This window comes from Pteropus medius, unplaced genomic scaffold, assembly GCF_902729225.1.
Source record: "Pteropus medius unplaced genomic scaffold, Ma_sr-lr_union100, whole genome shotgun sequence".
NCBI lineage: Eukaryota > Metazoa > Chordata > Mammalia > Chiroptera > Pteropodidae > Pteropus > Pteropus medius.
In genome coordinates, this window is record NW_024344370.1 from 17,013,204 (window position 1) to 17,020,061 (window position 6,858).

The window sequence follows — 6,858 nt, forward strand, 5'->3', positions numbered from 1 at the left end:
AAAATGATATTTTAAGCACATGGCATTCAGAGGAAAGCTTGAGTGGCAGTATTAATATCAGATGAAATAGACTTCAAAATAAAAAAAGTAAGAGAGACACTACATAATGATAAAGGGAATCATGCACCAAGAAGGCATAACACTTATTAATATCTTTACTCCTAATCAGGGAACCCTAAAATATATAGTGCAGTTACTAACAAAACTGAAGAGAGAAACAGACCAAAACACAATCATAGTAGAGAACCTAAATACCCCATGGTCGGATATGGAGAGATCATCCAAACAAAAAATCAACAGGGAAATAACATCCTTAAATGACACAATAGAACAGCTGGATATAAATGACATTTACAGAGCCTTTCATCCCCAAATAGCTGCTGATACATTCTTCTCTAGAGCACATGGAACATTCTCAAAGATTGACCACAAACTGAGACAAAGAGATAGCCTCAACAAATATAGGAGGGTTGAAATCATACCAACCATATCCTCTCACCATAATGCTTTGAAACTAGATATCAACTGTGAAAAGAAAGCAGGAAGAACTGCAAATACATGGAGATTAAACAACATACTACTATTGAAGAATAAATAGGTCAGAGAAGAAATAAAAAGAGAGATCAACAGATACATAGACACAAATGATAATGATAGTACTACATATCAATTTTTGAGATACAGGAAAAACAGTCATAAGAAGAATGTTCATATCATTACAGGTCAATCTCAAGTAACAAGGAAAAGCCCAAATAAACAATCTAACGCTTCATCTTAAAAAGCTAGAAAAGGCAGAAGAAATGGGGCAAAATCGGTATAGAAGGAAAGGACCCTAACATAATAAAGTCCATGTATGGCAAACCCTCAGCTAACATTATACTTAATGGTGCAAAACTAAAAATTTTCCCTCTGAGATTAGGAACAAGGCAAAGCTGTCCACTATTGCCAGTTGTTCAATATAACAATGGAGGTACTAATGAGTGCAATCAGGCAAGAGAAAGATATAAAAGACATCCAAATAAGAAACAAAGTAATTGAACTGTCAACATTTGCAGATGACATGATTCTCTGTATACAAAACCCTAAAGATGCCATAAGAACGCTACTAGAAAAAATAAGCAAATACAGTAAAGATTCTGGATACAAAATCAATGTTCAAAAAATCCATAGCATTCCTATACTCTAATAATTAAGTGTCAGAAAAAGAAATGGAAAAAAAAATTCCTTTTGCAATTGCAACAAAAAGAATAAAATTCCTAGGAATAAATTTAATGAAACATGTGAAGGACCTATATAATAAAAATTTTAAGACCCTATTAAAGGGAATAGAAGAAGATACCAAGAAATGGAAAGATATTCCGTGTTCTTGGATTGGAAGAATCAACATAGTTAAAATGACCATATTATCTAAAGCATTATTCAGATTTATTCCAATCCTATCAAAATCTCATCAGCATTTTTTAAAGAAATAGATTCAAATATCATCAGATTTGTATGGAAGCACAAAAGACCCGAAATCGCCAAAGCCATCCTGAGGAAAAAGAATGAGGCTGGAGGCATCACTCTGCCTGACTTCAAATTACACTACAAAGCAACAGTAATCAAAACAGCATGATACTGGCAGAAAAACAGACACGTGGAACAGTGGAACAGAATCGAGAGTCCAGAAGTAAACTCATATTTATATGTGCAAATAATGTTTGACAAAAAAGCCAAAAACATACAGTGGAGAAAGGAAAACCTCTTCAATAAATGGTGCTGGGTAAACTGGAAAGCCACCTGCAAACAAATGAAATTAGACTGTTGTCTATCACCACACACCAAAATTAACTCAAAATGGATTAAGATCCTAAATATAAGACCTGAAACAATAAAACACATAGAAGAAAACATAGGAATGAAACTCAGGGACCTTGGACTTAAAGAGAATTTTATGAATTTAACCTCAAAGGCAAAGGAAATAAAAGCAAAAACAAATGAATGAATGATACTACATCAGACTAAAAAGCTTCTGCACAGCAAAAGAAACCATCAACAAGGTAAAGAGACAACCATCCAAATGGGAAAATATATTTTCAAGCAATGCCTCTCATAAGGACCTAATAGACAAAATATACGAAGACCTCATACAACTCAAGAACAACAACAACAACAAAAAATCAAATGATCCCATTAAAAAATGGGCAGAGGACCTAAACAGACACTTCTCCCTAGAGGACATACAAATGGCCAAGAAATATATAAGAAGATGCTCAACATCACTAGCTATTAGGGAAATGCAAATCAAAAGTACAATGAGATACCATCTTACACCTGTTAGAATAGCTATAATCAGCAGGACAAGTAATAATAAATGTTGGAGAGGATGCAAAGAAAACGGAATCCTTTTGCATTGTTAGTGAGACTGCAAATTGGTACAGCCACTATGGAAAACAGTACGGAGGTTCCTCCAAAAAGTAAGAATTTATCTACCATATGATCCAGCAGTCCTTCCACTGGGTAGTTATCCCCAAAATTGAAAACCCATATCTGAAAAGATATTTGCATACCAATGTTTATAACACCAATATTCACATGGAAGCAATCCAAGTGTCCTATGATAGATGATTGAATAAAGAAACTGTGGTACATTTATACATGGAATACCATTCAGCCATAAGAAGAGATGAAATACTGCCATTTGTGACAACTTGGATAGACCTTGAGATAATCATGCTAAGGGAAATAAGGAAATGGAAAAAGTTGAAAATTACATGATATCACTTATATGTGGGATATAAACCTAAAAGCAACAAATTAACAGGCAAACAAATAGAGACTCATGGACATGGACAATAGACTAGTGGTTATCAGCCGGTAGGATGGAGCTGGGTAGTGGGAGATAGACGGGGTAAAGGGATACATAAATTATATCCTTATGTAATGGAAAATTTCTTATATTTGAAATGAACTTTTTTTTTAGTTTGGATATCAGGAAAAGGACAATACTTATTTTTAAATTTTAATAAAGATTGTATACAACAATTTTCTTAGCCATCAATTTTATCTTTCCATGTTGCTCTAGTTATCTCCATTAAAATACAGGTTTTCTACTTGAATAACTTGCCAAAGTTTAATATTGTGGTTAAAAATTCTTCTAGAAAGATAAAAAGAATGATTCACATTTAATACTATGTACCTTTCATATACTTGCAGAACTTCATTCTACCAACCAGTTCATACAAATTTGGTTCCATTTACTGGTCAGAAACAAAGGAAAATTCATATTGGTCTAAAATAGTTAATTTTGGCAATACATATACTGAAATTGGAACAATTCAGAGAAGATTAGTATGGCCCCTGCACAAGGATGACAGTAAGTTCATGAAGCATTCCATATTTTTAGTACAGTGTAGGAAATATAGCCAATAATGTTGTAATAACTATGTATAGTGCCTGGTGGGTACTAGACTAATTGGGAGGATTACTTCGTAAATTATATAAATGTCTAACCACTATGCTGTGCACCTGAAACTACTATGAAATGACATTGAATTTTAACTCTAACTGAAAAATAATAATTAAAAAAAAATTGCAGAGAGAAAAAATGAAGTAAAATAGCTACTTTTACAAGGGAAATACAAGCATAAGTTCTTCACAATGAGTCAGAAAGTCTCCTTTATAAGGCAGGTTTATATACCGCCTAATTTAGTGTTATAGCTATTCCAGTAGTATTTTGAAAAGGAGAAAATTAATGTTTACCAAAGGGAGTAGATCATAGATTAAGCAATATCAAGAGACGGGCTTTAGACCAAGTCAGGTTAAAAAACCTAACAAGCTTCGACAATGGAGTTTTGACTATCTCATTGATTTGTTCTAAAAACCACAATGAAAATGTGCAATGCAGAGCAAATTTTGCATACCTGGTTTAGAATTTGTCTTGTAAAATAGGTTCTCTGATCACTGTGGGGCTCTGTGGGGAAATTTTTAGCACAAATAAATCTTTTCTCAAAGTATTTTAATAACTGCTGCATCTGTAGTGATTTGAAATGGTAATGTTTTTTCCCATTGAGACTACATACAAATCATCACTGGTACATTTTTTTATCCTTGAAAAAAGGAAAAGTGAATTAAAGTCCACTTTCAAAACCTCAAGTAGGCTTAATTAGTTTTATTTTCCCCTTTTGTAAAGAGAGATTTCCTTACTTTAGTAATCCATTTAATTGTGGTAACAATAAAAAATTTCAAAAGCAGTTACAGAAAGTTAAATGGTTGAATGCAAAATATAGGTCTTTTAATATTAATAATTGGTTTAGTTGAGCAATGAAAGACCTGACAAAGCAGAGGACTGGAAATAATATTAATAAAAGATAAAATCTTTACTTTCCATTTGTTTTTTGTTGTTGTTTGTTGTTGTTGTTGTTGTTTGTTGTTGTTGTTTTTAAAGAGCATACCAATAGCACAGGGAAAGAACCAAACTCTAATTTTGCATCAGCTTAATTTTGATATATAAATTTACTTAAATTTATTTTATTCTATTTAACTTAACCACACATAAAATTTCTTTCTCAATATTCCTTTCTCACAAACCATCTACATTTTTTCTTGTCCCTGTTAGTTTGTCCCTTCTTACTTATTCAGAAATAACATTTTTTAGGATAAACTTTTAAAAATTTTAGTTCTCTCAAAAATGTATTTACATGCTTTATACATTATTATTATTTTTTTTTACTGAAGATATATTATTTACGTATTTACGTATTATTATTTACGTATATGTTAATTAAAATTCTTAACTCTTAGAAACCTTAATTTCTAATTACTACTAAAAATTAAGCAATCAGCATTTTGGCAAATAGATTGGCAAATGTATAAATATATTTCATAACCTCTAAAAACATATTATTTTACTGGCAAATATATTTCATCATTTTTTAAAGTATTTGCTTCATCAACAAAGCACAATACATTTTTATTAACAGATTGAAATTTATCTTTTAGTTTCTCTGCAATAAGAATTCAAAAGAAGATAAAGTTATTGCACCATTAATGTTTCAATATTGTATTTCATTTGAAAATGGTTTATATATTTAATAAATTTAATGAAATATCTTGTCTCATCATTTAACTTAACTTGGTAAAACTTTAAGGTTTCAAGTTACCACAATATTTTGGAGACTATTTTTAAGTATATATATCTTATTTATAACATACATACATAGACATATATAAACACACAGAGATCTCATGGCTTTCATTTTAAAATGCTAGTTTTTCTTCCCCAGGTAAAATAATACAATACTCAAAAGAAAAACTAAATTCAAATTATTTTTCAATAGATAAATTAAGGTAAGATTTTGTACAGATGGCCATAGCTTTGCATGTAGTAAGAATTTCTTTAAAGCCATTTTAAAATCAAATTATAATCAATTAAATAATTTATTCTATTGTCTGCGAGTAGGTTCAGAGACTTTCTTTTAAGAGTGTTCTTTAAGGTGGACTTACTGACAAACAAAAACAAAAAGAAATAGAAAGCATGTGTGCACATTAAAGTTTGAAAGCTCAGAACACAAGAACAGCAGCCTCCAAAAGCCTGATTTAAAAGGGACAGATTTTCCTGTTAGAAGATAACACCTGGATGGAGCCTGTGCGAAGATGGCTGCTTCCATATGTCTAAACAAGATGACTGCTACATATCTGGAGACAAAGAAGATGGAGAAGAGTAAGACAAACCTCAGAAACTATTTTTACTTCTTTCAATTGTTCATTTACCTTGATTATTTTAGAGTCCTGAATATGTTTAGAAGCCTCAAGGTACCACTTAATATAAGTATGCCATCCATTTTAGAGATGCAGTTTTCTAATTAAGTTTTGAGAAAAGCAAGTTTGAGGAGGTAAAAGTTCTCTATAATGGCCAATATTGCTGTAAATCATATCAGGTAATTTTTGTCTAAAGACCTAGCCAGTTACAATTTTATCATGGGTTACCCATTTTCACTCACTTACTCGATGAAGGCATCCCCTCAAATGCGAGTATCCTCACAAAATTTATGGACAAAGTTGAGTCTGAGCCTTATGGATGAGGTCCACCACTGTATATGTGGACAAATCTCTAACCTAGATGAAGGCTTCTCTGAGGTACTCCATGTAGACAAATGGTGATGGACAAACTGAATTTTGAGTCTCTAACTTGAAAACAAAAAGAGACAGAAACTTTGTATCTGAATCTCCTGCTCGTATGAGTGGAAGCTGGCAAACAGTAAAAGAAAACAGAGAAAGAATGCTCAAATCAAGGCTAGAACTTCAACAAAGGAAAGAGATTGGGATCCAGGAGGGCTTATCGCCAAATGCAGAGATCACCAGAGGAGATGGTAGAGAACAAGGGTCTCTCACCAGTACTTTACATGAATCCACAGCAGTGCCACGATCAAAAGACAGTCCCTCTGGATCCTGTTGTTGTCAATGTGACTCTAAACCAAAATTAATTTTGACTGTAATAAGAACAAAACACTTATTTGAGCAAAAGAAACTGCAGCTCAGGAGATGCAGGTTCAGGTAGTAACTTAAATTGTGTTCTGTTGAGACAAAGGGTAGGCTGCCTTTTAAAGTGAAAGTTCCCATCCACGTTCCCTAGGTCCATTTTATGTAAATGAGGTATCCAAATTCATATACTTCTGACTTTTCCATATTGCATAGTCCTGGATGGTCAACATTATGCATCCTGATTGGTCATTATGGAGCAGTTCTGATCTTAGTCCAGAAGGTTGAAAGGCAAAACCAGGATCTCCTAAAAATAGTTGACTCAGACAGCATAAATGAGCAGAATATAGTGCAGGAAGCTGTGAGTTCAGTGTGATGTTCTTCCTATTATACAGAATA

The 6,858-nt window shown here is 32.5% G+C and overlaps 1 non-coding gene across 1 annotated transcript; it reads left to right on the forward strand.

The window, feature by feature from the left end:
* The first annotated feature begins 3,280 nt into the window (after positions 1–3,280).
* On the forward strand, positions 3,281–3,383 carry LOC120608422 (U6 spliceosomal RNA). Its single transcript, XR_005654384.1, has one exon. It is a non-coding gene; the product is annotated as a U6 spliceosomal RNA (small nuclear RNA).
* The last annotated feature ends 3,475 nt before the right edge of the window (positions 3,384–6,858 follow it).